Here is a 25,017-nt window from a genome sequence, read left to right on the forward strand (position 1 = left end):
ACTTCAATGTAAATGGACTTATCAGTTCATTATAAACCCTAGATTAATTACATGCTTTCTACTTTTTGAGGATTGTTAATCTACTTTAAAACAAGGAAACTGTCTAATTTTGATAATGTTATTATCTATTCAGCATTGTATCTTCTAATCGTGATCTATTCCTATACCTATCTTTCTGAAAGTTATTTACATATGTGTTCGCTGTGAAGGAAATCTCACGTGTTTCAAGATGGCGGTCTGAGCTCGATATTTGTCAGGGAGGTTGTGAGAGCTGAGTTATCGCGAGATTTGCACACAGTTGCCATGGTTTACATAAGAGTGTAGGTGATGATAGATATTATAGGCCGATCTCCAAGTCTGATACTTCAGTGTGTCTCTAGATATACACACATCGTATCAAATCACCCACTAACTGGCGTCATTATCCTAAATAGGTTTCACCACAAGATTAACCCTTTTTCAAATCAAAATAAACTGTTGAGGCTCACATTTTTTTAAGGTCGTGATTTTAATCATTTATGAAGTCGAACGCCAGTCCAGCTAATTTCGTAATGAATGAATATAACTATACAAATTAATTTAATAAAAGTTCAATTGTGTGAATGAGTGTGTCAGTGAGTGGATGAGTGAGTGGATTGAGTTCACCTTTGTTTCTGATATATCATAGTGTGTCAGATTAATGTGGGGGAAAAGCAAGTTGTATGTGTGTGTGTGTGTGTGTGTGTGTGTGTGTGTGTGTGTGTGTGTGTGTGTGTGTGTGTGTGTGTTGGGGGGGGGGGGGGTATAAGAATAATACTGAGTGCGAATCTCTGATTTGATCATAGGATTCTGGTATGCCCAACGGACGCAACACGGCACAGGAAATGTGCCTCCTTACTTCCTGTAGGAACACTATAGACACGAAATGTAACCCAACATGGTAACAATACGTGTGCTCAAATGTTCTTACAAAATGCGTTTGATGTAGATAAGAAATGGTGACTCATTAAGATAAAACGTTATCCAATATGTAACAAAACTGCTGCACTGTCGAAACAAAGGGCTTTCCGTTTTAGCAAAGCAAGGCTCTTCGAGATGTAACCACCCGACCGCGTCATACCAAAAGACGTTAAAAGATGGTACTTGTTGTTACCCTGTCTGGCGCTCGGCATTAAGGGGCTAAACCAAGCACTTGTCGGCTCGGAGTCAGTATACTGTGTCTGAGTGGGGTATTCATGTTAAACTGCGGCATGGTATCTCAGTGAGATAGCACTATAAATCGGCATCAGTCCGGACTAGTACAAGCAGCCACACACACACACATACACGTGCATGTATGTCGCTATATAAGTGCAATAATCTTGGAAGCGACGTTAAACCCCATTTCACCTCACCCCATCACCTCGTGTTAAACCAGAGATGTAGTTATAAAAGGCTGAACCTGGGATGTGGCGAATAAAGTGTTAAATCCGTGTTTTTAATCTGGGGTGTTAAAGTGATAAATCAAACTCGGGATGTTCAAGTGTTAAATCTGGGATGTTCTGTGTAAAATGTTAAATCCAGTTTGTTTCATCTGAATACTAAACTCGGGTTGTTGCATCTAAAGTGTTACATTTAGGATGTTGCATCTAGTGTTCAACCTAGGTTGTTACATTATAAGGGTTCAAGCTGGGTTGATGCATCTAAAGTGTTAAATCTGCGACGTTTCTGGTAAAGGATTAAATATTGAATGGTTACATCTAAATGGTCAATCTGACTGTGACTGTGCATGTGACTGTAACCTGGGATGTTTTACAATTAACTTTCCTTTGCATGTGTTTGTGACGGGTGTCACCGGTGGGACTGGATACGCATACTTTTTTAGAACACCTGGTACCATCACTATTTGATAGTGATTTATTAACACATGCTCATGATATAGTCGGAATCGTACAATCAACTCTGCCTTGTCCCGGATTTCTTATGAATACAGAAAAAGTTTGTCGCTTTTATTCATATTACATGGTAACCAGGAATGTTTAAATTAAATTATTTAATCTTGGACGTTTTACTTAAATAGTAAAATTTAGGATGGTACATTTAAAGGGTTAAACCTGGGACATTGCAGCTGAAGGGTACATATCATAAATGTTTCACTGGAATCGAGATAAATATGAAAATGTTTTAATTTCAAAGTTTGTATATTTACATTTGAGTAAAATATCTTGGACGTATCTGCCCCTGTAGTGCAACACGGATCAACTGAAACTAATTGAGGATAAGAAAATAATTTAACAAATTAATTAGGGGAAAGTTATCAATGTTACGAATGGGTACATTTATTAAGAGTAATGATCAATCTTTGTCACCTTCATGTAGAATTGCAATTCAAAGCATAATGTGTTCATGTAGAATTGCAATAAATAGCACAATGTCTTCATGTAGAATTGCAATACATAGCATAATGTGTTCATGTAGAATTGCAATACATAGCATAATGTGTTCATGTAGAATTGCAATACATAGCATAATGAGTTAAAGTAGAATTGCAATACATAGCATAATGTGTTCATGTAGAATTGCAATACATAGCATAATGTGTTCATGTAGAATTGCAATATACAACTGTGCTTTGGAAAAGCTCGACACGCTAGATCTATGTATACGTAGACGTTTTCTTCTAATTTCTCCGGGGCGGTCGGGTAGCCTAGTGGTTAAAGCGTTCGCTCATCACGCCGGAGACCCGGGTTCGATTCCCGACATGGGTATGAAGCCCATTTCTGGTGTCCCCCGCTGGATATTGCTGGAATATTGCTAAAAGCGGCGTAAAACCATACTCACTCTCTCTAATGTCTCCCTGAGAGTTTCTATACCTTTCAACTGTTAAAATCGCCATTTGGCTGCAATAATGCTGATGAGATGTAATATCGTAACTCATTCATTCTACAATTTAAACACAAATCGTTTTCCTACAAAGTGTCTTTCAATTTCCTTCTTCCTCTGAGATCTTCATTGCAGTTATACAGAGTGCTGAGTAGGCTGATGTACATGCACAATACATGTACTTTCTAAATATAGCAATTATCACTATTTACCTGTTAACGATACTGTTTTCCGAAAGCAACCCACGCTTCAGTAAGGATGTTTCCTCTCTCGGGGAAACCAATATAAATACAAATCAGTAACAATTGAGCGAAAAGAAAAATACGTTTATATAATCACTGCACTTGAACTTTAAGATATTGACGAAAGCACCATTTTACATTCCTCATCCCCGATATAGTGTTTACCGCACAAGATGATACCATAAATAAAAGAGACAAAACACAATTTCCATAATCATGAAAAACCTGTGCTACAACAGAGTCGATTGCACGATACCGACTATATCGTGAGCATGTGTTTATGAATCACTATCAAATAGTGATGACACCAGGTGTTCGCGTAAAGGTGAATGTATTCTGTCCCACCGGTGGTACCCATCACAAACACACGCAAAAGAAATAAAAAAAGAAGGAAATGTTATCGTAAAGAAATACAATCGTTACGATATTAAATCATTCGACTGGAGATATTAGGGAGCATTTTTATTTTTGATATAGATTTTAAATAAACCCCGGTCAATGGATCAGTGAGCACTCGATTTTCATTCTCAGCTCCCTGGGGAGTATACAACCCAAGCTGCCTGACTGAATTCGAACGGTTGAGCTGAGATGTCTAGAGATATAGATATGTTATATCATTAAATCAATGCTGTCTGTTGTTATTAACTTCAATTAATGCTTTTTGGCCAAGAAGGTCATATATGAAAATATGTATAGATGCTGGTGAGATTATCATCTTGAAATCTAATATTCCTCCCCCTATGTAATAAGATGTTATTCACAAAAGAAAATGACAAACGTGGCTCAGTGAGTAATAGAGGTGGACTGGCGTGGAGGATGTCACATGCAGTAAAACGTTATGTCAACGTGTTGTGAATGAGTTGGTCAAGCCATTGTACAGATCCCTTGTTTCATTAAGGCAGAGAGTGGAATTGTGTTGGTCAATGTCAAACATCAAGGTGCAGAGAGTGACACTGTGGCATTTCAATTAAACTTTATAAACGTTACACTTGTCAAATGATGCCCAACACCAAATTAGGTTATTGGGTTATCGAATTTTGTATTTGATCTCATTCTACGTCAGTTATCCATGAATCTTCATTTTTGCGCGTGACGTACATGTTCTGTTGTGCGAAGTTCAAACTTGCAACAATGATGATTGGGCATGCGCAGACAACTCCCAATTGAGCCGTTTGCATGTCGGAATTATCAAAATGTTGTCGCTTTGGACCCCTTGTAACATTGATAAGCCCTTCAAGTCTCAATATTTCGTCTGAGCGGACTACCTGTTGATAACGGAAGATAACGAGGCATTGAAACAATGCCGATATGATGTGAAAAGTGTCACAGCGTGGACTGCTATCAGGCTGTCACGGGACCCTCCAACTGATAAGCAGTGCGTCATGTGATCCAGACAATTGTTGGGATGATTGACAAGAGGTCACATGATGCGACCTGTTCCCCCTGACCTTGAATTACCCCAGACAAATAGTGTGCATTCAGAAAACTATTATGATCATATAAAGATACACTATCTCATTTCTTCGTGCTACTTGACATGAGTGCAAGGCCGTGAATTGGGAGTGTTCAACGATTATCATCATAGAACTGGAACAGCATTAAACTATGATAGGTTCTTGTCAGAACTTATGTTAGTTAGTTTCAGAAACCATCCTCCGCCTTATCCTGGCAGATCTGCTTGTTCCCATATCATGAGTGGTCATACCGCTTATACCCCACTTCTACTCCCGTGCAGGAGGGTACAAGTCGTCCAAGGAGTTAACTTGGTTTATCAGCACCTAGCCTTGCTCCAAGGCTGCACTGAAAGATAAGTCCATGGATGTGTAGTACTTCTATCGTCCTAATAGGCACGTCCAGATATGTCTGAGGGGTCCAGTCTCTTATAGAGACAACTTGTTCTTCTTATTGACATAATCTAGAAATTATGATTTAAACTAATAATTATTGCCTTAGAGACTTACAAGTCTAATCAGCACCGTACTCCTGGGCCCACTTGCGCAAAGCGATCTTAGCGCTAAGACTATTGTAAGCCTATGCTAAAGTATGGGAGTTACAATCATCTTAGCGCTAAGATCGCTTTGTGCAAGTGGGCCCTGGTCATAATTTTACCAAACTGGTACCTAGCCCTGCATCACATCGGTCTTTCCTCCCACATTAAACTTACACCTGAAATTTAACGCGGGGTTAAAACTCAACTCGCCCACTCCAAATAATGCATGACAAGTCTCGCTACATTAAATAAAAGCGACAAAAGCCTTTTCATAATCATAAGAAATTCCAATGGAAAGCAGAGTCCATTGTACGATTCCGACTATATTATGAGCATGTGTTCATGAATCACTATCAAATAGATATGATATCAAGCGTTCGCAAAATGATGAGCGTATGTGCCCCACCGACGGAACCCGTCACAAACACATGCAAAGACAAGTCAAATGTTCACCTGGAAAAACTCGTGAACATAAATAATTCGAAAAAGGCACATTTTATCACTGATAAATTTGGATATTTACCGTAAAACGTTTCGAAAGTTATACAAAGGCCTTGAATGTTGTAACTCTGATCAAACTTACCTTAAGCAAGAGTCGCATGACACTATTTGAACCGTGGCTATAACCACACTGACAGACTGCTAAAGCTGTTCAAATCAGTTGTTTCAAGATCAAAAAAATTATTGTCAATTTGGCTCAGCTGTGTAGATTATCTGTTATACCCTATGTTATCTGTCATGACTGATTGACTATAGTAATACGAAGGAACCGGATGCTCCTGAACCTTTCTTAGTAGTATAGTTGGGGGGCACGGGTGACCCAGTCGTCTAAGGCGCCGCGATTCGCTGTGCAGAGTTGCGTCCCTTAGGCACGCCAGAATCCTGTGATTGTGGGTTTAAATCCCGGGTCGCCCCAATTATGTTTCTAGGTTTGTCAGCACCATACGCGTGCTCGTGGGTTTCACCGAAGCGGTAAACGTCTGAGACTTGCATCACTTCGGGCTTTCCTCCCACATTAAGCTGACACGCCGCGATATAACTGGAATACTGTTAAAAGCGGCGTTAAACCAAACTCACTCACTCACTCACAAGTAGTATAGTTATTTACAAACTGTCATAATTATAGCCGGGGTCAACTAAACGAGCAGATAATGGCTATGGTATAAAAATGTTACTTTGGGCGATTTGACTGAGAATCGTACCATGCGGATTAATGTTTTTTTCACTGTATACAGATACAAACAAAGTGTCATATTTATATATATCCACGGTTAAAGTCATAGATAAAACAAAGGATAAATAGAAATGCAGGGCTACATAAATAATAATATTATGTACGGATAACAATAATGAAGAAGGTTTTTTCATGTACTTCCAACTTGTATGTGCCTATTCAAGACTACATTGATAAGGTGGTTCGTATGCTTCGAGGGGACACTGGGACCCGGGTCCACTTATCTAAAGCGACGGAATTCAATCCACAATTCGCCCTTACTATCATCCCTGATGTATTATACCCGTGCTCGTGGGGACCACCAAAGTCAATGCAGGTTTCCTAGCCACACGCCGTGATCACACTGTGACATATTAACAATTATGTTTTTTCACCCTTTTGACCGAAGACGCCCTTCCTTATTCCTGGTATTTATTCACTCGTCCTGCATTGCCCTGTTAACCCATTCATTGGTGCATTCAACATTCAACTATTCATTCAGTTGTGCGTTACATTAGTGTCACATCGGAGGACGTGCAAAGGTTCATGTTACACGATTGCTGTGCAGTTTCTCTCTTACAATGTTCGTTATGATTGATGCGCTTTTGACAATATTAATTCAAACCTTGTTGAACGTGTAATGTTTAAAATGGCTTCATGAGGCTGTCACGGAGTGAATGGCTTGGGGGGGGGGGTTTGGGGGGGGGGGGGGCGTTTCATTATCGATACATCTATCTCGCATCCGGGTACTCGATTTGTTCAGTCCCACTTTCCTCAAATTAAATGCACTGCAAATGTAACGCTGCATGAACACATTGTATTTTTGTGTTCAGTTTTCAGGTAACAAAATATATTTGATGTTATAAATTTGCATCGAGGAGCGCGCCTTTCCTCCACCCCAAATGAAACTGTTCCTGAATAGCGATGTTATGTCATCCAAAGGCAAATTACTGTTACAGTTACTGAAGCAGGGGATATCAAAAGCATTGGGAATGAAAGGGGAATAGGATCCCTGCACGTCCATTTCAGTCGCTCAAACAGCATTCTCTTCTATAACTCTGTAATGTCGTTTAGTCGAGCAGTCACTGACGAACCTTGTAATGGCACACCGTTGATGGCGCACCTGGAAGCGCTGTTGGGTCGAACCCTGGTTGCCGACAAATGCATGGCTTACCTAATGAACACACTAACGCACACAAACACGCATGTACGCACACTAACACGACGGGGCTGAACAGATATAATTTAAAGATAACCGAGGTACGTCACTTATGTTGGTTGGTTGGTTTGTTGTTTAACGCCGCACTCAGCAAGTTGTCCAGCTGTATGACGGCGGTCTGTAAATAATCGAGTCTGGACCAGAAAATCAAGTGATTAATATCATGAGCATCGATCCACGCAATTGGGATCGATTACATGCATCAACCAAGTCAGCGAGCCTGACCACCGGATCCCGTTAGTCGACTTTTACGACAAGCATAGTCACCTTTTATGGCAAGCATGGGTTGCGGAAGACCTATTCTACCCCGGAATCTTCACGGGTCACGTCACTTATGGGTGTCAGTATCCTGTTGTCGTGGGTGTGATCATGATTATGATCTTGATTATGATTGTGATTATGGTCGTGATTATGATGCCTGGTTTGTCAGCATCATACCCGTGCTCTGAGGTTTCACCAATGTGGTAAACGTCTAATACGCGCATCCCTTTGGGCAATACCCTCTTTCACATCGGCGTAAAACTCACTCACTCACTCACTCACTCACGTAAGTGCTACGCCATGAAGTACCAGTACGGCAGGGATGATACTTTGGTTACCGGTGTGCCTCATCCATATCTGAACAACAGGTTTTTTTCATTTACGTACTTTTTGATAACAATAATATGTTTATAATAATATGAATTTACAAGAAAATCTTATAAAGAGTTAATAATTACTAAAGTTCAGAATCATGTTATTGTCTTCCTTATATCACATGCTCATAATTTCTACCGGATATCCGAATATCGTTTTCCCGCAGGAGGAAAAGCGTAACCTCACGGAAGTTCCTGACAGAAACTGCATGAATAAACACGGGCGCAATATGTGAAAGATGTGTCTCGTCAACATGATTCCGTAACCTGAAAAAAAGAAAATATGTTTCAGTGAATGTAAACAGGCACATTAGTCACGAAGAGATTCCATCTCTCACCTGACACTTGGCATACTTGTCATGGTAACACCCCATCACAATACTGAGGCACATTAAGAAATGACGCCAGGTGGTTTAACTCACAGTATTACTATGTTGATGTACAAGGCAAAAAATATAATACCGGTATACTAGTATATAAGCAGCACACTGACGTCGACTGCATATATACAGTAGGAAAAACACAGATGTCGACTGCATATATACAGCAGGAAACACAGATATCGACTCCATATATACAGTAGGAAACACACAGATGTCGACTGCATATATACAGTAAGAAACACAGATGTCGACTGCATATATACAGTAGGAAACACACAGATATCGACTGCATATATACAGTAGGAAACACACAGATGTCGACTTCATACATACAGTAGGAAACACACAGATGTCGACTGCATATATACAGTAGGAAACACACAGATGTCGACTGCATACATACAGTAGGAAACACACAGATGTCGACTGCATATATACAGTAAGAAACACAGACGTCGACTGCATATATACAGTAGGAAACACACAGATATCGACTGCATATATACAGTAGGAAACACAGATATCGACTGCATATATACAGTAGGAAACACAGATGTCGACTGCATATATACAACAGGAAACACACAGATGTCGACTGCATATATACAGTAGGAAACACACAGACGTCGACTGCAAATATACAGTAGGAAACACAGATGTCGACTGCATATATACAGAAGGAAACACACAGATGTCGACTGCATATATACAGTAGGAAACACAGATATCGACTGCATATATACAGTAGGAAACACAGATGTCGACTGCATATATACAACAGGAAACACACAGATATCGACTGCATATATACAGTAGGAAACACACAGACGTCGACTGCAAATATACAGTAGGAAACACAGATGTCGACTGCATATATACAGAAGGAAACACACAGATGTCGACTGCAAATATACAGTAGGAAACACAGATGTCGACTGCATATATACAGAAGGAAACACACAGACGTCGACTGCAAATATACAGTAGGAAACACAGATGTCGACTGCATATATACAACAGGAAACACACAGATGTCGACTGCATATATACAGTAGGAAACACACAGATGTCGACTGCATATATACAGTAGGAAACACACAGATGTCGACTGCATATATACAGTAGGAAACACACAGATGTCAACTGCATATATACAGAAGGAAACACAGACGTCGACTGCATATATACAGAAGGAAACACACAGATGTCAACTGCATATATACAGTAGGAAACACACAGATGTCGACTGCATATATACAGTAGGAAACACACAGATGTCGACTGCATATATACAGTAGGAAACACACAGATGTCGACTGCATATATACAGTAGGAAACACACAGATGTCGACTGCATATATACAGTAGGAAACACACAGACGTCGACTGCATATATACAGTAGGAAACACAGATGTCGACTGCATATATACAGTAGGAAACACACTGACGTGTACCGAATAGATACAGTTGGAAACACACCGATGTCGACTGTCATTTAATATGCTTGTCCGTTGTATCACGTCGCTATCCACAGCACTCTGGTTATATCATTTTTTTAGCATATATTCCGACTGCATTTTAGTTATTGAGTCTGGGCGAAACAAACAAGTGATTGATATCATGAGCACATGCCACGGGATACGAAGGAACACAGTCAACTAAGTCAACGAATCACCGAAGTGACAACACAATCCATTTAGTCGCCTGCAATGACAAGTAGAGGTTAAAGTGACCTAAATGTATTATGACACAATAGTGTCACAACTTCCATCAATTTGACACAATACTGAGGTAAGGACATATCACAATGACACACAAGTAGGGTAGAAATTAATGCCAGATGTTACCAATATGGAAGGTATGGATATTATCAATAGTATAAAGTATTTTATGAACATCACGTGGACGAATCAGATCTTATCATTCTGACATGGAGGTATGATAAATTACAATGTATCCCGTCTTGGAGGGAAATAAATTCTCAGCGGGAGAATAAATCCCTTATACCCCGCTTCGAAACAAAGAACCTCACGCCTTTTTCCGAGTCAATTAAAGTCGCGTGATATAGCACAGGTTAACCTCAGCTCAATCGAACAGCTGTTTTCTATCAATTTGAATTTGTTCATTCTTTTACGGTGGCAGATTCAAACATGCCAGTAAGATACATTTGGTGCAGCAGGATCACTCGGGGTACATGGGTTTTTTAAACCCCCATGTATCTCACGTGATCCTGCTACAAGGGGGCACGGGCAGCCCAGTCGTCTAAAGCGCCGCGATTCGCTGTGCAGAGTTGCGTCCCTTAGACACGCCAGAAACCTGTGATTCTGGGTTCGAATTCCGGTTCGCCCCAATTATGTTTCTAGGTTTGTCAGCACCATACGCGTGCTCGTGGGTTTCATCGAAGTGGTAAACGTCTGAGACCTGCATCACTTCGGGCTTTCCTCCCACATTAAGCTGACACGCCGCGATATAACTGGAATACTGTTAAAAGCGGCGTTAAACCCAACTCACTCACTCACTCCTGCTGCAACTAATAGTGTAACAGTAAATTGTATAATAAAAGCTCCAAAACCATCACAAAAGCCATATGTCATGGAAAGGACAAATAGGAATGTGAACACCTCATGTCATCATTGATTTTCAATGATCCATTCAAACAAGTTTCACCGACATTTTGCCTTTCATGCCCAATGGGATCTCTCGGAAGATAAACGAGACTGGTTAGTCTCTTGCGTTGAAAGCAGGGGTGTGCACATTCAAAAAATTAATTCAAAAGTGATGTAATTTACATTACTATGACATAATCAAGATGTGCATCAATACGACAATATACTGAAGTCGAATATTATCAGTTTGCGTGATAGGGTGGATTGGTTGAATACTACCAATATGACCTATCGTTGGGACTACATCATGAATAGGACACCATCGTCATGTATATATCATACATAATATATCATTTTCATGAGTATGGTTTTATGCCGCTTTTAACAATATTCCAGCAATATCACGGCGGGGGACACCAGAAATGGACTTCACACATTGTACCCATGTCGGGAATTGAACCCGGGTCTTTGGCGTGACGAGCGAACGCATTAACCGTCAGGCTACCCGACATGGGTACAATGTGTGAAGCCCATTTCTGGTGTTCCCCGCCGAAATATTGCTGAAAGCGGCGTACAACCATACTCACTCACTCACTCACTCACTTACTCATAGGTGAAATCGTACGTGCAAGTTGTTGACGCGGCTCAGGGAATCAAACTTTCGACTAGTGGTCCCTGGAACGACTAAGGAACGTAATAATGACCTGGTTATTCATGTACTGATGACTGAGTTAGACTCTTTGAGAAGATGACTTTCCTGTCTGTTTTGGGAGGAAAGGTTTCGGGACACTTTGCATAGTTCATGTCGAGGAAAACATAACAGTAATTAAACAAAGGGATGAAATAGAAGCTATATTTGCCACCTTTCCTCCGTAAATGAGGAAAATCCCTAACGGAAATGAAAAGTAGGAAACTGCGTCACGTGACTTTTCGTTTTAAACATTTCAACAATTGTCGAATTATCTGCTGATAACATTCGCTAAATTATGATTTGATCCAATATCTTTAGTTGAAGGATTGATAATGAGGAAAGTCTTCATTATCCTTTATTTAATCGTGGTGCTGCTGATAAGCCTTGATAATGTATCCTGCAACTCGTGACGGATATATTGAAAATTGCAAACAAAAGCATCATAAATTCCATTTTGTAAGGATAAAATTGATATGATAACAATTCTATTATATTTAGTAGAGATAGCATTGTATACCAACTCCTATATTTGAGTGCAGGATAAAGTGTCTGATAACGAAAGCCTATATCTGTTTTGGTCAGGTAGCACTAGTTAACAAAAGTCAAGTGTACGGCAGTATTATATCCCATACTCTTGATGATGCTCGAGCGATACTCCGTTCGAGCGATAGCCTGGTTGATTCAGTTTCTAATTGATAAATAACATAAGATGGAGGCTGCTTCAAAATATTTATATAAAAATTCAAATTAAATTAAACGTCAGCACTTCATAAGTGCAATTTATGTCGAACACACACACACGTACACACACACACACGTACACACACACACACACACACACACACACACACACACACACACACACACACACACACACACACACACACGTACACACACACACACACACACACACACACACACACACACACACACACACACCGCAGCAGTGGTTCGGGTTTTATTTGAATGTTTACAATGTTATATCTGCAATAACAATTTACAATACGAATGAAAATAACATAGTATTATAATGATATAGATAAAAGTGACAAAACATTCCCTTAAACATAAGATATCTCTACTTAAAGCAGAGCCCATTGTACGATTCCGACTAAATCATAAGTATGTGTTTATGAATCATTACCAAATAGTGATGATACAACGTGTACGGGAAAAGGTGGTCGTATCCTTCATCACCGGTGGCATCCGTCACATACAAGTCAATTATTTACCTGATAAAACACGGGCACATAGATTTTCAAACCAGAACGGTTGCCTGAAGCAATGATAAGTTTATTCACGAACATTACATATTTTAAACGAGACATTTATATATCTACAATAACATGGTAAGTTGTTGCTTCTTTTGTTCAATTCTATTTATCTAAGCATTCATTTTAATACCCGCCGTTACTGTTTATAACCCGTGAAGATCCGGGTTAGAATTGGGCTTCAGCAAGGAGCGACTAAGGGGATTGGGTGGTCAGGCTCGCTGACTTGGTTGATGAAAGTCATCGTATCCCAGTAGATCGATGCTCAGGATGTCAATCACTGGGTTGTCTGCTGTCAAGTAGCTGGAATACTAGTATTACTGAGAGTGGCGTTAAACAACACACACACACACACACACACACACACACACACACACACACACACACACACACACACACACACACACATGTTACCGTTCAGAACGAACGTAAAACAAGGGAATTGACTCTTACCTAATCACCGTAAGAAATATAACTGAGGAGCATCGCGTCATTAGTTCCAACTTACTCCTTCACAGATACTAATTAGGGGTATTACAACAATACAATTTAAATAGACCTTAGATAAGAAGATTCAATATGATCTTTGCGACGAGACGTATTGGGATCGCTTCGCCGAGTTGCAAGGCAATGCCAAATGGAACGCGGCCCTCATAAACGTAAATATTGGCACACTTTCTACACTGATAAGTAGCAAGGCCCAAAAAGAGACGTCAAGCGAAACAATCTATGTTACATTCACCAAATACAGTGCTGGTGGCTCACGTCTAAAGCAGATGACGTCGAAGATGAAAATCTTACTGTCTTTATAAGCGACGTCACTTCTCATATGAGGTCACAGTGCGGGGAAAGAAGTACACGGTACATGCAAGCATGCATGTTAGTGGCTGCCAACTACATTCAGTCAATGGCACGCACTGCGATGACTCAGATCACTGAGCCAACTGGGCCACTCGATGAGACGAGATCGAGCCATAGTTCTTGTATCTACACCAGTGAGCACCCCGAGCTAGAATAGCTTCTAGCATCCTGTGTCTGGGGTGAGAGTCGACCCTGTCAGGTTCGGTGACTTGGTAGGTTGCTGGTCACCGTTAAACCAAATGCATCGGTTGTTGCTCATAATATCAATCACGGGTTTGTCTGTTCTCAACTCGATTATTTACAATCCGCCATATATCTGGAATAAGTGTAAACCTTATGCCCACGTCAACGGTGCTACCGGTAGTGCAGGTGGCATAATCGCTATTTGATTTATAAATACGTGCGCATGATATAACTCGAAGCCTGCAATGCACTCACTTTTCGTCTTTCAAAGAATTTCGTGGATTTTCTGGTTAAAGCGTTCGCTCGTCACGCCGAAGACCCGGGTTCGATTCCCGACATGGGTACAATGTGTGAAGCCCATTTCCGGTGTCCCTCGCCGTGATGTTGCTGGAATATTGCTAGAAGCGGCGTAAAACCATACTCACTCACTCACTCACTCTGGTTTATTGAACACTCGATTGTCTGGCGTGCTTACGGGCCGTCTGGTGTCCTGCTGTGCGGCGTCAGGCAGCTACTACTTATTTTTTATGCAAATTGAGTGGATGGGATGCTAGCGATAGGGTGGGGCGTGCTAGCCCTTTTCGCGAACACCTGGTATCCTCGCTGATTATCAATGGTTCCTTTATGTGGTTTTCACAGCTATTTTGCCCTCTGTGCCAGGTGGGATTTGTTTCGGTGGATAATCTAGACTGGTTTTTCTCTTGCATTGACAATTTATATTTATGACTATAGAAATGGTTTGGTCACTTTTCTTTACTCTTTTCGCGAACACCTGATCTCATCACTATTTTTCACCATTCATATTTATACTTTTCACCACTAATTTGCCTTTTACGTCCAATGGAATCTGTTTCGCTATATAGGCAACATATTATTCTCTTTCGTTGACGTTTTATGTTTATAGTAAATAAATATAAAAGCGACGTCCGGATTCATCGGATATAGGTACTTGCGTATATTTTCGTTTTTCTATGTGCACAACGTGAGCATGAGCTTGATGAAGGCCACGAGCGGTGTTTGAAGGCAATGTGTTGTTTGAAGTGCGAGCACAATTGTGTCCGGCACACGGCAATGTTACTATGGTGAAGTCGGAGGCAATCGACTTGCGTTCTGAACAAACTTGCCAGTGTAACTAGTTGATACCGTAGTCATGGTAACTAGGTGTTCAAGGTGTTGCCGTGTTCCAGGTGTGCCATGTTTTAGATACTTTATTGCACGTGCAGCGAGTGCTCTCTACAGCGCCATCTATTGACCATCGATTTCCTGTCAACTCAGACTTAACGTCCGGTTCTCAAGTCTCGTCTCGCGATCACTGAGGTCGAGATCTTACCGTGAGCTCGAAGCTTCTACCGACGCTATTTGTTCTTCCATTCCCAAAGTGCTCTTCAGTGTTCCCAACATAGGGCGCGCCTGTGAGCTCAGGGATAGTCTTCGAATGCGAGATATTACTACGTTGAGATTTATGATGTCACTTCATCTAACACACTAATTTAACTTTATTGAAGCATTTATTAGCATAATTGGTCAATTTACATACGGAAGGCTTAGTTACTCAGATACCGAGCCACATACGTAACAATCAATCAATCAATCAATCAATCAATCAATCAATCAATCAGTCAATCAGTCAATCAATCAATCAATCAATCAATCAATCAATCAATCAGTCAGTCAGTCAGTCAGTCAGTCAGTCAGTCAGTCAGTCAGTCAGTCAGTCAGTGTACGTGTATATATCACCCCCCAATGTACGTGTATATATCACGTCAGAAGGGCAGTGATGTGTCAGTCGGACAGTTACAACAGTAAATATAGTTCCAACTGAAACTATTTTTAGGTAGTGGCGTACCTACATACAGTAAACTACGGTTAAAACGAACACGCTTACAACGAACTGACGGATAAAACAAACTTACCTTTTGGTCCCGACTATTTGCTGTAGTTATGCTGTATATATGTTTATAACGAACTACGGTTATAACGAACTAATATTAATAGTCCCTTTGAGTTCGTTATAACCGTAGTTTACTGTATAGGCAAAATAACAATCCGCGATCCGCCAGCCAGAGTATCAAGGGGAAGCAAATCTCGTGTATGAAACATGTCATATGCTTTGAATGTGCCTAGTCTGTCCTAACGTTACGAAATGCAGAGATAGATATACACATGAGACAAAATGAAACCCGGTAACATATTTCGGCCTATGTTGGGAAAAGTCCACAAGCCGCAGATGTTTACAAGCACAAATATGGAAGCTGATACGGCTGGACCTCGCTCAATCGTTTTCGCAATTTCAGTATCTTCGTTTTTTTTCATAATGTAAACAATTATCCTAGTAATTTCTCAATATTCCCGATAGTTAATTTTGACTCCATCGCCAATTCTCGCCATGCCTGTTTCTTACCACTGAAAATAGTACCTTCCTGACCTTTCATATTTCCATCTTTAGGGGCGGTCGGGTAGCCTAGTGGTTAAATCGTTCGCTCGTCACGCCGAAGACCCGGGTTCGATTCCCGACATGGGTACAATATGTGAAGCCCATTTCTGGTGTCCCCCGCCGTGATATTCCTTGAATATTGCTAAAAGCGGGGTAAAACCATACTCACTCACTCTCTCACTATTTCCATCTTTGTTCGTGTAATACCCCAGAGGAAACCGTTTTTATCCGTTAACTTTATTCTGCCGATAAAACTTACCTATTATATGATAAATGTATGTCATACGCACACATAAAATTAAGATATACCAGGATCAATACTTTCTGACATCCCCGTTATTACCCGTTTACCGCTCGGACAGACTTGATTATTTTAGTGTTCTTCTCGTCAGACATTAGTATATCTTGATCTCGAATATACATATCCTTATACTATACCAGTGCAGACATAAGTATATCATAAGACATATATGTCACTGTTCTACAAGAGCAGGATTGCATATGCCCCTGTTCCTCTATTGTGTGTACGTCAATAAAATACAGTAAACTACGGTTATAACGAACTCAAATGGACCACTAAGTTCGTTTTAGTTCGTTATAACCGTAGTTCGTTATAAGCATATATACAGCAGATAGACGGGATCAAAACACATTTCGTTCTATCCGTCAGTTCGTTATAAGCGTGTTTGTTATAAACGTAGTTCACTGTAAGATCATAAAGGCTTTACACCTGTAGCATCAGGGTAGATTGTTCATCGCCCTACTACCATACCCGGAAGACGTACCCCACTGTACACCTTGGACGGAAATAACGTTATCATTATTATATTGGATTTGGCATGTGTGTAGTACCACAAGGTCAGGCACTGTATCGCATTCCATAATAGACTGTGATGCGAAAAAAGAAGCATGTCTGTCATTACACCTCTAGGGGTGAACATTAAGTCTGTCATAAATGAAATAAAATATACACAAAGATAAACACATTAACACTACAAACAATAACGTGATTCAAGGGGTGATTAAATAAACATTCCGATAAAGAAAATAAACAAACAGTCAAATCAATAGATAGTTAGAGCGAATATGGGCAATAAATAACACCGATAAGCGAGTGCAGGTGAGGGAGTCAAGTGTTTAATAGGATGTGGAAAGACTATAGTGTTATCTGTCTACTATACCCCAGTGTAGGTACAGATACTCTACCCGGAATCACGATTACTTTATCAAGGGCCTATAAATGTTTTGCTGCTTCCGTTTCCACATTATACAGAATAATACGAGTCAGATTACATTCTTATCTCCTCCCGTTGAAATGTCAATATTTTGACTGTGACAGAAGAGAGGTGATTCACATAGTGTATATTGTGCGATTCATATCGGGTGGAGAGGAATGCGAAATGGCTCTGCACGCATGTTGTATAATAATAGCTAAAAATGCACATAGGAGTGCATATATAGGACACTGTAGGACAAGTTGGGAGTGGGCTAATTTAATGTACATGTACATCAACAACCGGTTGTTTTTTTCGGCTTCAACGAGGAAAACGAAGAACGCCCATGCCTTGAAGGTATTCATATTCGAGAGACATGGTCACATAAATGATGTTGTGTGTTTACCGGAGCATACTTTCCTCATGGTAATGCATTTGTTTGTGTTTTTATCTGTTCAAACATAAAACACAATAACTCTGGAATGAATCGATGGGAGTTATACAGTTTGAAGCTATTGCAGATTTTGCATGTTTACTACCTTAAAAGATCAGTGTGAGCAGAGTCGACCTACAATCGTAATGCACATAAACCAAATAGGCAATAGTGTGGACATCGTGCAATGTTTGTTTGTTTGTTGTTTAACGGCGCCCTCAACAATATTCCAGCCAAATGACGGGTGGTCTCTACATAATCGAGTCTGGACCAAACAATCCAGTGATTGACATCATGCGCATTGATCTACGCAAATGAGATACGATGATATGCATCAACCAAGTCAGCGAGCCTGACCACCCGATCCCGTTAGTCGCCTCTTACGACAAGCACAGTCGCCTTTTACAGCAAGCACGGGTTACTGAAGACCCTTTCCCCGGATCTTCACGGGTCTCGTGCAATATAATCGAGTTGTAATGACACGCTGATTTGACAGCTTGGTGACAGCTGTACGACTTTGCAAACTTTTCAAGTTTGCCTTTTTTGTTGGTTGTTGAACGCCGCACTCGGCAATATTCCAGCTATATGACGACGGCCCGTAAATAATGGAGTCTCGACCAGACAATCCATTTATCGATATTGTGAGCTTCGATCCACACCGTCGGGGTACGATGGCAACCGAGCCTAACCCTGGTTACCGGCTCTGCCCCTAGTCACCGAGTCTATCCCGAGTCACTGAGTCTGACCCTGGTTACCGAGTCTGCCCCTAGTCACCGAGTCTATCCCGAGTCACTGAGTCTGACCCTGGTTACCGAGTCTGCCCCTTGTCACCGAGTCTATCCCGAGACACTGAGTCTGACCCTGGTTACCGAGTCTGCCCCTAGTCACCGAGTCTATCCCGAGTCACTGAGTCTGACCCTGGTTACCGAGTCTGCCCCTAGTCACCGAGTCTGCCCCTTGTCACCGAGTCTATCCCGAGTCACTGAGTCTGACCCTGGTTACCGATTCTGACCCTGGTTACCGAGTCTGCCCCTTGTCACCGAGTCTATCCCGAGTCACCGAGTCTGACCCTGGTTACCGAGTCTGCCCCTAGTCACCGAGTCTATCCCGAGTCACCGATTCTGACCCTGGTTACCGAGTCTGCCCCTTGTCACCGAGTCTATCCCGAGTCACCGATTCTGACCCTGGTTACCGAGTCTGCCCCTTGTCACCGAGTCTATCCCGAGTCACTGAGTCTGACCCTGGTTACCGAGTCTGCCCCTAGTCACCGAGTCTGCCCCTAGTCACCGAGTCTATCCCGAGTCACTGAGTCTGACCCTGGTTACCGATTCTGACCCTGGTTACCGAGTCTGCCCCTCGTCACCGAGTCTATCCCGAGTCACCGAGTCTGACCCTGGTTACCGAGTCTGACCATCCGATCTATTTCGTCGCTTCTTTAGACAAGCAATAGGTGCTGGTGACCCATTCCTGGACGTAACCCCCCTGCCCAAAACGTCCATCACTTCAAGTCTGCATTTATGTATATATTTGCACCCGTGAAGATCCGGGTCAGAATAGGTCTTCAGCAACCCTTGCTTGCCTTAAAAAGCGACTATGCTTGTCGTAAGAGGTGACTAAGGGGGTCGCTGACTTGGTTGATGCATACAATCGTATCCCAATTGCGTATCGATGCTCATGGTGTCAGTCACTGGATGGTCTGGTCCAAGTTCGATTATCTACAGACAGCCGTAATAGGACTGAAATATTGTTGAGAGCGGCGTTAAACAACAAACAAACAAATCATATGTTCGCTATCTGCGGCGGAAAGTACGTCCTTTACAACATTGCAGCTGACAGTGAAATGATTCACACACATTAAGTACTGCTAGAGTTGGTTTGTTTGTCGCTGCACAGTCATCAATACCCAAACTATATAACCGCAGCCCCAACACAGTCGAGTTTGCGCCAAACACACTAGTGATTGATAACATGAGCAACATCTTGCCCCGTTGGGGTACGATGACACACCATCAAGCACGTCACCACCCACGCAGTCACCGACAGCATAAATCGACCCCTACACGGTCAGGTTCGTTGTTATAAACATATCGGTGGGGTTCAAACCACCAAACGTGTCCAAATTCCAAAAGGTTCCCACATTAATAATCCCACATCGTGGAGCTCCGTTAACTCGGAAAGGAGCGTCCCAGTTGATATAATCTGGGTTCACGTCTGTCCGGATATAGACATCATTGGTACTGAGGATCATTGGTATCCTGGGAGTAAAGGTCCGGAACACTGAAGAGGTTTCCTTGTTTATAAGTGGCCAGTCAGTAATGCAATATTGTGTTGATGATGACATTGTGCTTTTTACTGTAGGGTGTATTTAAGGGAATTTGACATATACATTTGCACCTACTATCGCGGGTATTCTGAGGTAGAAGACGTCCCCTATTTTTCCACGGGAATGTCTGAGGCCCATCCTGATTATTTCTCTCTAAATGAAAATGCCTCTGCATGATTGAGTCATTTGTGTACTGCTCAGAAAAGAAGTGAAAGAACACCCGATGCTTTCATAATGTATTAGTTAATCTGTCCTGGCTTAACTTTCTTTAACTTGTTTGGAGTAGTGTATTTACCTAATGAATTGGTTTGTTTTAGTGTTTTACATATCTAAACTATGGTTGTACTGAAGGAGGTGAATTTAACGAATTTAGACGGTATTTGATTCTTATAATGAAACTATCTGCTTTCCTGTGACACTGAATATGAACGTCCAGCGTTCATTAATGACCTCATCGTTGTTAATAAGTTAATAAAGACAAAAATAAGTTGGAAAACGTGAATCCCGGGTCCATATTTATACCCTACAGAAGGTCTCAGGATTACCAGGGCCAACTATCGACAGGACCCACAAGTTAACCTGCACACCGTGTTCTGACTATTACACGGGCGGGACCTCTAGCCTTTCACGTTTGGCGCTCAAATAAATCAATCGAGAGTTTCATTCTTATTGACATAAGAAGGTTAAGCCAGGTTCTAGTTGTAATTATTAAAGGGAGCCTTGGTTGTGTAGACAGGAGATTTGACTCAGAGTTTGAGCTCTTACTTCCAGCGTGTGATTGCTAAGGGTTGAGTCGCGACATGATTAAGCGATTTGAAACGAGTTCTCTGAGCCTGCAGCTTCGGTTGCCAGGCAAGCGTCCGATCTCAACCGACAGCCAACATCACATCCGGGCTCTTATACCCAAAAGCTTTCAGAGCTCCGACAGTTGGACTGTTTTCAAACCGCGTGGCCAGAATCAACAGTTGTCTAAATGTAGTCGTAAATTACAGATGTGTTTGGAAACAACTTGTCATTGGAGCTAACATACCCAAACCACATCAAACACCCGGACTTGCACACTAGATTGTAGCTTCGTCTCGTCTAGCTGATACATGGTGAAGCAGATGGTAACGCGTAGAGGACTTTGTCCGTTAATGCTTCATTAGCAAGACGCAACGTGAATCGTTTGTATGTAAATGCCATGAAATGACTAGATGCATTTGTCTGCATAATTTAAAAGACAAATAAAGTTCCTTTACGTTCCATTCAAACACAAAGTAAAAATGCACCCTGTGCAGTTTGCAGTCTTAACCACTGACTGCATCATAACAAGAAGGAAACAAGTATTGAGAATAAGCATGCACCATAATATGCAAATCTTATAATATGCATACTGTAAACACAATACATATATAATGTGCATATAGTACACAAATACATATATAATGTGCATATTGTACACACAATACATATATAATGTGCATATTGTACACAAATACATATATAATGTGCATATTGTACACACAATACATATATAATGTGCATATTGTACACAATACATATATAATGTGCATATTGTACACACAATACATATATAATGTGCATATTGTACACAAATACATATATAATGTGCATATTGTACACACAATACATATATAATGCGCATATTGTACACACAATACATATATAATGTGCATATTGTACACACAATACATATATAATGTGCATATTGTACACAAATACATATATAATGTGCATATTGTACACACAATACCTATATAATGTGCATACTGCAGACACACAACATATATAATGTGCATACTGCAGACACACTACATATGTAATAAGCATATTGTACACACGATACATATGTACTATGTATAATGTACCATGATCCACACACATAGTAAACATTCTCTATCATAAGGGGGAGAGTTGCGTCCCTTGGGTACGCCAGAAAGTTGTGATCGTGGGTTCCAATCCCGGTTCGCCCCGAATATGTTTCTAGGTTTGTCAGCTCCATAGCTGTGTTCGTGGTTTTCTCCAAAGTGATAAACGTCTCGAACTGCATCACTCCGGGCTTTCCTCCCACATCACGCAGCCACGACGTGATGGAAGTGGAGTGTTGTTCAAAGCGGCGTTAAACCAAACTCACTCACTCACTCACTCACCTATAAGGAACACTTATCCTATCCATGTTGGAACATTTGATACAGTTACAACAAATGTACATTATCATCACGTTCATATGTGAGTATACGTGTTTAGCAGGCTATTCGATTTGTGTATATTTTATATCTCTAATGTGTGTCGACGGGTAAGTATTCAACAGTTGTAGGTTTATAGTTCGGTTCACGGGTATGCATTAGGTGAAGGTCGCTAATATGTATATAAAGACAGGCATTGTGTGCAGTAGGTATAGGTTCGTAGTATTTATATATGTTCGTGCACACAGATAGGTGCAGAATAATAGTTCACAATAATAAAGGTTTATATGCTGCGTCGAAACGTATATCAGAAAATGAATGTTTAGTAATTCTTCATTGAGAAAACCTGCTAACACTAACACGGCACCTGAAGTGGATATTGTTTACCTTGCGCAATACATATATTCTTGTGAAGGACTTTCGCTGAAATTCGCTGCTGTACACCGGAAGTAAAGATATTAGGTAATAAATACGTTTAGACACTCAAATCAGTTTGACGGGTCCTCAGCAAATGCCTGCAGATGTTTGCACTTCTAAAATGTCAACATGAATTATATACGAGTAGGGGTGAGAGTTCGCATATTTGGGGGTCTGCCGCTTCACTTTAACAGCACTGTGTTCCCAAAATAATAACTTGATGTCATCTGGTCACAATAGTAACCTTCATGTATAATCATCGATTACCAGAAATCGCCAGTCATTGATAAGTCAATGCAGAGTACGTTTTACGTGATGTAACCCTTGTTCATTTGACCTCTTTAAAACACAGTCCATGGAGAAACAACGTGACCTTGTTCATACCTACGTAGCGGATTCATGAACTGGTAAACACATCATGCCTGTCATCAGCGGGGATTTTTAAATATCTATTCATATGCATAAAAGGAATGTATTAATCTATAAGGTTCAATTTCACCACTAAGGATTTAGCATGTACTAAGGTTTTCTGTAAGGTTTACGTTCATTGCACCCGTGAAGCAAGAATCCGTTATGGCGCGCACCTGCTCAAATAAAACCAAGCGTGCGGTAGGGTGGGTAGTCTCTCCCTTGCTTGATCAAATGGCTGGAGCCCTCTCCAGTCTACCATTCTCGTGGTTATTTCTACCCAGATCGTGCGGGAACTGGGAGCCGCGGAATTTGAATGCCGTGGTAATTTATGGTAGTCCCGCTGGATGTCGGTAGAGCAATAGTAAAAGCAAACACCCGGACTAGGCAACTGAGTCATGTGTTGGGGTCTCTGTAGTTGGTCCAATACCGCCTGCAGTTAATAACGCCACATTGCCACCATGGATCGATGCTTGGCACGGTCAAATTATTCAAAATGTGTTCCGTCCTTTAGCCGAGTTTGTACCTTTCCATGTTAATATATCAAACTAAAACCGCCAACTGCCCGCAACCTCTACACATCGACACGATTTAGCTTTGGTGTTGAAGTAGTGTGTAAATACAGCTTTTCAACCTCCTCGCGTCAGACTGACCCCTCGCCATGTTACAACCCGAGTTAAGAGGTCACCTTGAAGCCTGGTGTAAACACCATAAGACATATGTCGTCCTGCTCGTTGCTATGGTTAGATATATGTGTTGAATCTTCTAAATTTTGTTTGTATAGAACAGTTTATTGGTATTCAAAGCAATTGTCAACATACCGCTCAACTGGAGCGCCTTGCTCTAGGACAAAGAGAGTTATAAATCATTACTGTAATGAACTTTAATATGAAGGCATATAACAAAGAGAAACACACACATATATAGTCTATATCACCCAGGACCCTACATATCACAACTCGTATACAAGAAAGATACCACCTATGGTCTTAGGTTAAAATTAGATCAGATAAAAAAGTGTCAACATCTCGGTTTAGATGCAACTCAAAATCTTTATTTTGCAATTGGTAGGAAGATGCAGCTCACATCTTTATTTTACAATTGGTAGGAAGATGCAGCTCACATCTTTATTTTACAATTGGTAGGAAGATGCAGCTCACATCCTTATTTTGCAATAGGTAGGAAGATGCAGCTCACATCTTTATTTTGCAATAGGTAGGAATTGTAGGAAAAACAATATGATTTGTCAGGTTTGTAGGTTGTGTTATGATGAAGGTGAGAATCAATGTTTTCTTGTTTATCAATTTATGTTCCTAATAATCACCTTTTCATCATTATATTTACACATTATACTTATTATTAAGAGCGGAAGGTCCGGTGTTGGATCCCCGGCCGCGTCATACCAAATGTCTTTAAAAGTTGGTACCTGTTGTTACCCTTTCCGGCGCATGGGATAAAACATG

At 41.0% G+C, this 25,017-nt stretch overlaps 1 protein-coding gene across 6 annotated transcripts in view; it reads left to right on the plus strand.

The window, feature by feature from the left end:
- Nucleotides 1–25,017, plus strand: part of LOC139474282 (transcription factor GATA-4-like) — a 42,944-nt gene that overhangs the window by 10,598 nt on the left and 7,329 nt on the right. The window lies entirely within an intron of this gene.

The sequence above is a fragment of the Haliotis cracherodii genome, unplaced genomic scaffold (genome assembly GCF_022045235.1).
Source record: "Haliotis cracherodii isolate W230 unplaced genomic scaffold, xgHalCrac1.p SCAF_1, whole genome shotgun sequence".
Lineage (NCBI taxonomy): Eukaryota > Metazoa > Mollusca > Gastropoda > Lepetellida > Haliotidae > Haliotis > Haliotis cracherodii.